This window comes from Pinus tabuliformis, chromosome 9 (genome assembly GCF_031772625.1).
Source record: "Pinus tabuliformis cultivar Carrire ecotype Pingquan chromosome 9, CPIR1, whole genome shotgun sequence".
In the NCBI taxonomy this organism is placed as follows: Eukaryota; Viridiplantae; Streptophyta; class Pinopsida; order Pinales; family Pinaceae; genus Pinus; species Pinus tabuliformis.
This window is the reverse complement of record NC_142307.1, coordinates 1,755,106,008-1,755,118,180: the sequence shown is the minus strand read 5'-3', so window position 1 is coordinate 1,755,118,180 and position 12,173 is coordinate 1,755,106,008.

Sequence of the window (12,173 nt, the reverse complement as noted above, 5' to 3'; positions counted from 1 at the left end):
CACTAACAACTAAAATCAATCTACATTATTAAATAGCAATAATAATCGACAATTGAACAACAATCAGTAAGTGAACAACAAAAACTATAAAAGATTCTTAAATGATAAGAATTCAATCTTGCAATCTGTAGAAGTTACTCAGTCTTGTCTCTCAATATCTATGATAACATTTATTCAATTTGAACAACAATTGACCACACATTCACTCATTCTAATCAAAACGCTTACTTAAGTCTATCTCGCAGTTCTAGTATAAAGCTAAGTGAACAACACTATAGATCAATGCCACCAATCTTCAAGATAAGAAAAAGAACTGAACATTAAATCAAATAAAAGGATTGAATGTAAACTATAACCCAAAGGAGCAATGGAACTTCTGGTGACTGGGCCCAGAGTCGCCAGAAGCCTTTGCTTAATAAAAACTCAGAATACAGAGATGTATCAAGCGCAACCTTTTCCCATTAACTTCAAAGTAACAGCTGACAGAGTCACTGAATTAACAACGTTTTTAATCTAAAGAGAATAATTAAATTTTAAAAGTCTTAACTCTCATCTAGTTGCCTTTCAGCCTTATATAATATGAAAGGGAAACTTGGATAACAACGAATCCTCAGGATCAAGAGATCTTGAGGATTTCGCAATATAAAATCTGATTATATGATAAAACAGGTGTACTCGAACTAATCTTCCGCTTCGTTGTCTGCACTGGCTTTTCCCGTTTATGGCCTCATGCTATCTTTCCAACTAAAAATATTTTTCCCAGTCACATCTCTGCATACAAAGATAGAAAAGAACAAATTTTTCGGACTAAATTCGCTTATTCTATCACCAACTAGTTTCTTCCAACTTTGACTGATATTTTCCTCATTTTATTCTATAAACATAAATAATATGATAACGATGAATGATAAATGAAGCATTAAGTGAAGAGAAATCGTACCTTTTTCTCGTCCCAACAATGGGCATGGAACAGGTGACCACGTAATTAACCTGTGGCAGGGGTAATACCGCTTGCACATAAGAACCATTTAGGGATGATTATTTAGTGGGAGTTGATTATGGACCAATGAATGTAAGTTGATCAATGATCACAATGCTTCCTTCATGTGGGAAACACATCACTTGAAAGAGGAAAGAAACAGGAGCTCCCATGATATAAACATAGTCACGACCAACGAGTAGATTAAAATCTAAAGGGCCTTGGACAACTGTCACGTCTATATAGGCAATCTTTCCTCCCAAAGTAATAGGAAACTTAGGAAGGATCCCTAATGGTTGACTGGTTTCTCTGTTAAAAGCTAACAGATTCTGAGTGATGGAGACAAGCTGAGGAGAACCTAAATCTTGCCAAGTAGTTGAGGATAGAATACTAACAGATGCACCCTCGTCTATCACTGTGCTAGGTATGGCCATATGCTAAGCCTGTATTATAATCTGGAAAGGAACATAAGGTGGAAGATGATATCCTGCGAGTGGACTCGAATCAAAAGAAGTGACCAGCCTACTCGGAGGGGGTGTTGTAGGAATAGCAGAGCTACCCTCTTTCTTGATGGGAATAGGAGAAATTCTTACATGCACCTTGGGAACAAGAGGATTTCCCTCTAGTTCGTTCGAAACTGAAGAAACTAGAAGAACCTGAGCAGTATGGGTTTCACTCTCTACCGAAAAGGTACGGTTAACTGAAGGTGGAGTCAAATATACCGTTTTCTCGACTAGTGGTTGGCCAAGAACGGACTCATGAGACTCACTTTCAGAGAGAGCGGGGTTGACCAAAGATGGATTTTGATAAATCACTTGATCAACTAGCAAAGGATTAGGGGAAAGATTTCGATACCGAGTCGGAACACAAGGCTGAGAAGCTTTAAGGTTTTCCAACTATTTGGAAGCTTCATCCATAAGAGGACAAAGGTGAATGGGATGATTACCTTCACACAACTTAAAGGGAAATTTGACTTTTACCTTTTTCCCATGGGATTTACTAGTTGAAGGTTTATCATCAGCATGATCACCAAACGCTAATGAAAAAGGTTGATGTGAACATGTGGACCACACTTCTAATACCTTTGGAATGCGAGAACAATTCTGAAAAAGGTGGTCACCCTTACATAAAATGCAAGGGAATTTTACTTTTTGAGGTTGGTTGGAAGATGTTTCTTCATTAGTTGCATCGGTAACAATAGTTTTTTGGTTTTCCCCTTGCTTATTTTGCTTATTCTTATTTATCCTTTTCTTCTTCTTCTTAGCTTCCTGGTTACTAGAACCCAGACTTTCATGAGGCAAAGAGGAAGAATGAGGTGAAGAAGGCAACGGGTCAACTTTAGGATCATCATGATGCTTATGTTGTTCACGTGGAGGAGAACTCGACTGAAAATAATTTTGAACACTCGGAACCACCGAGGTCGAAAATAACCAAATTGGCATACTAATGGTCAATCCAAGAAGGGACAATGTTGCCATATAAGGAGCAACAATATTCGCAAAAGAAGGAAAAGGACCAGAATTCCCATCATAGGGGTTTCCTTGACTGGTAGACTCAAGAAATGTTGCCATTGGTATCAACCTAAGATCTACTAAGGAGTATTTCCACCGAAAGGATGTTGTTCCGCGGTCAATTAATTTTAGAATTTGAAACAAAAACTTTTTCTTTTCAGGTCTTAAGAGTTTAGAAAAGGATGAAAAGGTGACTCTAGTTGCTTTCGTATGTTTAGTGAACTTGAAAGGACAAGTGATCGATGATCTTTTTTAAATTTTAAGGAGTCAAAAAAGATCGAAATGACTACTTAGGTTACTCTAGGCAAAAGGAGTACCAAGTAACCATGAACGGCAATATACACCTCAACAAATAAATTTACCAAGGACTTGACGTACGTGCAGACAATCTCCCCTAATCTTGTGTTTGGTGTATCATGTTTACAGGGTGACAGACTTAGCTTCCTATGGATAAATTTTTGCAACCTATGAGGGTATCCCTTTATATACGCGGCGGTACGGGGAGCACAAGTCCATACTAGTGTTGCCTAATGCCAAAGAGAACGACAGTTGCTAAGTTTAATAGACGTCAGAACATGTATCTAGCCTAGACCACTAAGTATGAACTGTTAATGTTTCAAATTCTCCTTAGATTAATTGATAGATTTTAGAATTGATCATGGAATTATGTTTTGGTTTCAAATCCTTAACGATGTTACCCGTTCCTAAAATGCAGCTAAATGATGAAAATAAATCCTTCAATTTGATGAAATCTATCTATGTAGGGAAGAAGGTCACTCAATCATGCATCAAATAAGAAAACATGCATCAATGACAATTTCCAATGCTAAATGCAAAACATGAAATCTAATCTTTCACTTCACAACAAATGAAATGCCCAAAAACGATTTTAAAGTAAACTACCTTAAAATGCAATGATGATTCCTTTTTTGTCACTTTAGTGCAATCAATGTAATCTAGTGCAAAAAGTAAAAGAGAATGCAAGCAAGCCAACAAACATGAAAATCTCCTTCACATTAATGATTTGAATGCAACAAAAAATGCTTCGAACACTATGAAAAGATGAATACTTTCACTTTCACTTTTTGAAACACAAACTCAAAGCAAACACTTCCTTTCGATTCAAATGAGACAATCAATTTGTAATATATTGCTTGTCAAATGAAACTTAAGGTACTTTCACAGTATCTACTCAACCTAACACTAATGAAACCAACCTAAGATGCAACAATCAAAAGTGATTTGCAAAGGATGACCAATCATAGAAAATTATCTTTAACACAGGTAATTTATCTCTGATCAGGAGATGAATGAGTAGATGAAGGATGACCTAGACGACCTAAAAACCATAAAATGCTAATCAAGAAAAGGCGATTTCAATCAGACAATAAAAGAGTCAACTAAGATCTCTCTAGTAAATAATGGGGAGAAGGCAAAAAGAATTGAAAACAAGAAGACAAAACCTAAATATCTTTAACTTCTACAATCAGTGCACCTGCGAAGAGAAAATTAGCGATCATTGCTACTGTAATCAACAAATCTGCGATATCATCGCCACTATCAGGCATAGAAATGTGATGGTCGAGAAAACAAAGAAAAAACACAAAAATCTTCAAGAACAACTCAAATCAACAAACTTCAAGCATCTACCAGAAAGTGAGACTGGCCACAGACAAGCAATGAAGTCTAAAAATGAATGGTTCATCAAACTTGTCAAAAGACAAGGTGAATAAAGAGAAGGAAAGGATCATAGGCTCTCCAATGGAGTTGCCATTTGGTTGACAAGGTTAATCCTCTCTGCGAACAGAGACGACCCCTCTAGCCCAATCAGTGGGTCTAGCAACTGAAGTGACAATCAACTAGACATCTTCGTAGGTTATAATTGAAAAGAAGAATGAAGGAGATGGCCTACTTCATTCTAATGTTATTCTAATTTCCTTCCTTGAGGGCCTCAAACCGCTGGTGGCACGAACTTATTCCTACTTCTCTTAGTGTTTATGTACCCACACAAGTGATCAAGAGACAACAAAGCATGCCAAAACCAATAGAAAATCCAGTAAAAACCTACTTAATTAATCAAGAAATATCAAGCTAAATAATATATGAACATATATATTTTGTGAAGATGAACCAACAATTGTATATTATTAGGAAATAAAGGGAAGCTTACAACCAAAACCTTGAAGTTAAAAGGATCTCCTTGAGTGGTAATCCAAGTCCAAGCCAAGAACTCCTTCTCCACGTCAAATGAATAGCCTTAGGCACAATCTCAGCATAAGAATGAAAATAGACATAGACCAACCATTTGGGAATGGGAGAGGATAAATTTATAGATTGGAAAAGGTAGTTATGACTTCTCCAAAGATAGGATTAGGCCCTCATCTCAAGGAGGTAGTTCATATGGATAAGACCAAGAGGCCAACTTGGGAGGATTCAACCACATCTATGTGAAACAACCTCGAGCTCGTCGCTCTCGAAGCTTCTAAATCACGAATCTTATCATTCTCTTTGGGAAAATTACCTTTTTGGGATCATCGCAGGTATGCAAGGGAATAGAGTGATGCTATCACTCGCTAAGTACAGTACAATAGGCGACCATCGTTGTTTTAAGCCTCATAAGAGCGATGGCTCTCATTTTAGGGTTCTAACAATTATTTCTTCAGGGAAAACTCAATCTATTTTCAAATCAAAATCTTAAAAAAGAACTGAACTGTATACATGGATAAGTATACTGTATAATGGTCATGTTTCGGCCACTTCGGAGTATGTTACAGGGAAGTGCAAGAGGCGTGTGAAAAAATACCATGTAACACTCCCTTCTAGGTTGTTAAGTTGCAATTATAAAAATATTGGGTAAGTGACATAGAAGCTTTGTCTCTTGATGAATATATTAAAAAAATGAAGTAATGATCAATTCAATGGTGTGTTTATGTGATGTATATAGAAAACGTTTTGGCTATTAGCTTTCCTTTCCTAAACGACCAGTATTTCGGTTCTCTCAATACCTTCCCTTGTCCAAAGATAATGAATTTCAGTGGTTTTTGTCTTGACTTTACTTATATCTTTTAGTTGTCTTATCCCCCTTGCAAGAGCCACACTCAAAGATACCAGACTAATTTGGAAGTACGCACTTGAAATGATTTATATTTTCGCACACCTGTAGCTTCATTTAGTAATCGATTATAAAGAGACCGAGTGCAGGTTTGTCTGCATGGACTTGTAATTATAAATTGCTTTGTCTTTTATGCAAATTTGATCCAAAAGGAATTCATGTACGATTTCAATCCCTGTATAAAAAATTGACAAGTATATATCTGTGCTGCAAACATTTGAGATCCATTTACTTCTACTTGTGAATACAAAGCTTTATACATTAAAACATTGTTCATATCCTCAAGGAAATCCAGCTTCTCCTTCGGCTTTTAAATGTTTACTAATTTGACATTTGTGGTCACAGAAAATTGGCTCAATCATGGGGATATGGCACAGGTGGAGTTTTTTTTCATATTGAGGATATAGAATCTATGAGAATCATATAATTTCTGGTACTTTATATTAATATAATGCATAATTTTGTTCACAGATTGGTTGGGAAGTTTCTCTGCAGATTATGAAGTACCCCTGATGATTGTGTACCACCTTTGAAGCCATCGCGTCTTGCTCTGTGATTATCCTTAGTTGCCTGCACTCAATAAGAATCAGTATTGCATTTCAACCAAAATAATTTTTCAACCAAAATAATTCATTTCCGATAAATAAATATAATGAAAGTTATGACTTCTTTAGTGTTATTAACCCACTTTATTAAGTATAATATAAATGATACTAAAACCAATGAAATTTCTTATTACACATTAAAATAACACCAATACTACAAAGAGATAGCCCTATGTTACATACACTTTAATATAATTTATTTACTCCAAAGTGAAATCCAAATCCAAGGATTTCACTGATAACAACATGTAAGTATTACGGTATTATCCGTAATAGAAAATTTAAGAAGTAATATTATTAGTTTAGATGTATAATTTTATTTACTTCAAAGTGAAATCCAAATCCAAGGATTTCACTGATAACACGTAAGTATTACGGTATTATCCGTAATAGAAAATTTAAGAAGTAATATTATTAGTTTAGATGTATAATTTTGGAGTTGAGGGTCATTTAATTTTTTGAGGTGTAAATTTTTTGAAATCTAAATTTTTTAGAAATAAAAAAGATCTAATTTTTTAAATTGAAAAAATATTTCTAAATTATTAATTTTAGTTTTATTTTTATGTAATTTGAAAAATTCAAAATATTTACAAAACAAAAAATTATAACTTCTCTTCCATACTAAATTGGAAAATATCTCAACCCAATCAACAAAATTATTGAAAAATGTTTTCATACAATAAAATTCCTTAAAATATAAAATTTGTATTTAACATTTCCAATCAAATGAAGTTCTTTAGCCAAAGTGGCTGATCCATTAAATAAATTGAAAATTTCTAGATTCCCGTGTCTATTCTTAAAATATTAAATATTAAAATTTGAAATAAAAGATCGAAAACAAAAATTAAGAAATTAAGTAAAATTTGAAAAACCATTTTGTCTTTCCCTGGAAAGATCCGCCACAGCTTCCTTGCTGTGTCGGCAGATTAAGAAGTAGTGGCCGGGTTGAAATTTTGTACGTGGCCAAAATACAAGCGCTCTCGCTAGCTTTCTCATATATATGTATATATAATTTACTCATAAATATATGTACACAATGTTTTTATTCTCTGGGACGATAAAATATCATATCATTGATATATATATTGTGTGCCATCCACTATTGACATTGACATCTCCCCCGCGTGTTGCAATTTTTTTGCACGTAATAGCTAATTGTCCGTTATGCAAACGCTGAGCATTGGTCTAGAAACAGTACTGATTCATGAGTGGCAGACGTCTAGAGTTAAACTGGGTCTGTTGCAATTTTTAATGTATATTTAATTTCTGTTGGATGTGCCTAGATTTAAATCACCTACCCCACAATTCCATCCAAAGCCTCCCCTGTATGGTTGATGAGCGAGAAGTCGTCATGAGCTAAACCTAGTCACTGTTGGGGATTTTTATGAGAAAATCCCAAAAACAGACAAAATAAACTCCAGAGAGGCAATGCTCTATTTCCTCTCCACATGATCTTTTGTGCAGAGGGAAGCCTTTTAAAAAAATGACTGAAGAATAGATTATTACATCACCATCAAAACATTTTTATTCATTAAAACAAAATGTCTGATACAAACTTCATCCTCTTCGCTGAGAGGGATTTACCAAAAAAAATTCAAGAGAACTCTGTCTCCACCTGAGAATTTACACTGCTCGGTAAAATTCTCTTTTTCTTTTACTGCTGTAAAACCCCTTTTTACATTACTGCTGTAAAAAATTTACATATGCTGCAAGAAAAATTATGTCTTGCTCACGCGACACATGGGATTCATGCTCGTTTCATTACATAATGCACTGTTGTGCAAAACACACAATTTTCTTAAAAAAAAAACAACACACACATCATATGCGCTCCCCCTATTCTTTTGTTGCTGCTGGCTTCTATTTTCATCCAGTGTGCAAATATTACCACACGAGCACTGCTGTGTAAAAAACTTTGTTCGTTTTAAGACGCGTGAGTTTTTCATATTACAAAATGGTCAACCACAAAATAAATACATGCCGTATATAAAAACTTAAAACCATTACCTACACCTATGACAATGCATTAATAAAAGGTATGGTCAACCAAATTTAAGTTTTACTCCACCCTATGTAATTAATGCAAGCTTGTAGGCAGGGAGGAGCGATGGACGGTGGATATCGATCAGGCAGATCGGATGGCGGTGGAGAATTTCGGAAGGCCTCATTATGCTGAACATTAGCACCCGATAAGTCAGACTTGCTTATGTATGCCGAGAGCCACTCGTCTGCACTATATTGTATGGGGCTCGTGTGACGGAAAATGCCTTCGCCGGAAAGTGGTCCGAAAAGTTTTAGGTAGATTTGCTGAGCGGTATCAGGGAGCTGTACGTATACTGTTGAAATTACATATTCAACACTCCCCTTTAATTTCAACTGCTGGGCACTGAGTCATACCTAGACACTTTCTCAAAAATTCAAAGCTTTTCTGGTCCAGTGGCTTTGTCAAGATGTCTGCAACCTGTTCCTGAGTCCTACAATGTTCTAGGACAATTTCTCCATTATTCACCAATTCTTTGATGTAGTGAAACCTTGTATCAATGTGTTTCGTTCTCTTATGAAACACTGAATTCTTTGACAATGCAATAGCTGAGCTATTGTCACAAAAAATCACTCTTGTTTTTGCCTGCTCTTGGCCTAAGCTCCTCAACATTCTTCTCATCCAAACTGCTTGACATGCTGCTGCTGTAGCTGCCACATATTCAGCCTCTGTTGTAGACAATGCTACAATGGACTGCTTTTTAGAAGCCCATGACATGGCTCCTGAACCCATATGAAAAACATAACCGGAAGTGTTTTTCCGATCATCTACACTTCCAGCCCAATCACTATCAGTATATCCAATTAGATCTGAACATTCTGAGACAATATATAAAATTCCAAACATTTTGGTACCTTTGACATACCTCATAATTCTTTTTGCTGCCTGCGAATGTGCCTCCTTTGGCCTCTCCATGAATATGGAAATTAAACTAACAGCAAACATAATGTCAGGCCTAGTTCCTGTTAAATACATAAGGCTGCCAACAATACTCTTGTACAAACTAGGATCAAAATCCTTGCTGCTGTCCTCTCTGCTGAGTTTTAATCCCATTACTGTGGGAGTGATCGCTTCTTTGCATTCTTGCATGTTAAATCTGCCCAACACTTGATTTACATATCTAGCTTGTGAGATAAAAATTCCTTTTTCATTTTGATCTATTTCTATGCCTAAGAAGTATCTCAAGAAACCCATGTCAGTCATTTCAAATTCCTCTTTCATGACTGATTTAAAATTCTTAATGAGCTGATCATCATTACCTGTGAAAATAACATCATCAACATATAAGACAACAATTAAAATTTTACCATCTTTTTCTTTGATGTAGATGGTGGGTTCTCCTTCACACTTGTCAAATTCATTATCCAATAGATAGAAATCTATCTTGCTGTACCATGCTCTTGGCGCTTGCTTCAGCCCATAAAGAGCCTTCTTCAATTTGCACACTTTGTGCTCTTCACCTTTCTTCTCATAGCCTAGAGGTTGTTCAATGTAAACCTCTTCCATTAACACTCCATTTAGGAATGCTGACTTCACGTCCATTCGGTAGACTTTCCACTTGTTTTGAGCTGCTATAGACAACAATGCTCTCATGGTTTCCCTTCTTGCAACCGGTGCGAAAGTCTCCTCATAGTCTCTCCCATACTGCTGCTTGTATCCTTTGACAACCAGCCTTGCCTTGTTCCTTTCTATCTTGCCTTCAGCATTGCTTTCGGTCTTGTAAACCCATTTCACTCCAATGACTTATTTACCTTTTGGTAGCTCAATCAAATCCCATGTTTTGTTTCTCTCTATGGCATTCATCTCCTCATCCATAGATTCTATCCATTTCTTATCTTTAATTGCATCTTCGAAATGAATAGGGTCATCAACATGACAATACAAGGCAAATAAGGAATTCATTCCTTCATCATAAATGTCACTTAGATTTCTAAATTTCTTACCTCTTTCATTTGGAGTGCAAGTGCTTGAAGATGCACTTGAATTTCCTCCTTGTGATGTGCTTGGAGAAGCACTTTCATTTATCTTCAATGGTGTCTCTTGCTGTCCTTGTGTCGGCGCTGCTATTTGGGGACGCATTTCAGCCACCTCCTCATCATCTTCATCATGAGACAAACAGTTTTTAACATTCATTGTTTTCTCTATGCTTCCATCCCAAGCTTCCTCTTCAATGAATTGAACATCTCTGCTGACAAAAAACTTCTTGGTGGATGGGATATACAACCTGTAGGCTTTGGATTCCTCACTGTATCCAATGAAAAGACATTTCTCCCATTTGTTGTCCAACTTCCTCCTTAGCTGATCTGGAATGTGTGCATAAGCCACACATCCAAAAACTCCCATGTGGGTGACTCCTTGCTTTCTCCCACTCCATGCTTCTTCGAGCACTTTGTTCAACACTGCTTTTGTAGGACACCTGTTCAAAATATACACTGCACAATTTACAGCTTCAGCCCAATAATCATTTGGCAAATGCTTTGCCTTCAGCATGCTCCTCGCCATTTCCATGATGGTCCTATTCTTCCTTTCAGCAACTCCATTTTGCTGTGGGGTGTACCTTGCTGTGAACTGTTTGTGAATTCTATTTTCTCTACAAAATCGTAGGAATTCCTTAGAGATATACTCACCTCCTCTGTCACTTCTCAAAACTTTTATATGCAGCCCGCTTTGGTTCTCCACAAGTGCTTTGAAATTTCAGAATTTTTCAAACACTTCACTTTTCTTCTTAAGGAAATATACCCAATTTTTTCTTGTAAAGTCATCAACAAATGTTAGGAAATATTGGCTGTCTGCTAATGATGGAGCTTGCTTCGGTCCACATAAATCTGAGTGGATGATCTCTAAGGGTGCCTTTGCCCTTATGCTTTTCCCTGATGGAAAACTTTCTCTATGTTGTTTCCCCAAAATACAACCTTCACAAAGGCTGTTTGGTTTCTCTATCAATGGTAGTCCTCTTACCATTCCTTTCCTACTCAACAAATTTAGACCTCCAAAATTGAGATGTCCAAATCTCAAGTGCCACAACCAATTTTCATCCTTTGGCACGCTTTGGAAAGCCTCTTGGGTGACTGCTGCAATTTCTCCTTTGTTTTTCAAATCTGCCCTGATCCGGAGAGGGAACATCCTGTTCCTTGTCATCTTCACTTCAGCAATGCATCTTTTGTTGGGTGCTATATCCATGATGGTGCACACATCATTTTTAAATAAAACATTGTACCCCTTATGGAAAAGTTGTCCAATACTCAAGAGGTTACATCTCATTCCAGGGACATAGTAGACATCTGCTATGGTTTTCCTTTCTCCTTGCTTTGTAAATATTTTTACCTCTCCTTTTCCCATAACAGAAATTTTGCTATCAGTTCCTAGTGTGACTTCTGATTTCACATTTTTATCTAGGGTAGAAAATAAGGCTATGTTTCATGTCATATGGTTGTTGCAACCTGAGTCTAAAAACCATATGTTCTCACTGTTTTTTTCAGCCATGTTACAAGCTAACAACACATTATCTTGGCTGATGTTTTCTCTAGTGACATTTGCATTTTGTCTATTACTCATATCATGTTGCTTCTTCCTACATTCACTGGCATAATGCCCATATTTTTTACAGTAATAGCATTGGACATTGGATTTTTCATACCTTTGTCCTTGAGCATGATGTTGTCCTCTTTGTTGGCTGCTGCCTTGGCCTTGGTTCTGATTTGGATTGTTGCCTCTTCTTTGAGTATTTGCTGGATTGTTCCTTCCACCTCTGTTCTGGCTTCTACCTCCTCCTCTCTTGTTTCCTCTGCCTTGACCTCTTCCTCCTCCAAAAGACATCTGGGTCTTGAAGGCTTGCTCTAGAGATGAGTTTTCATTCCTACTCAACCTCTGCTCATGTGTTATCAGTGATGCATGAAGCTCATCAACTGAAACGTTTGAGAGATCC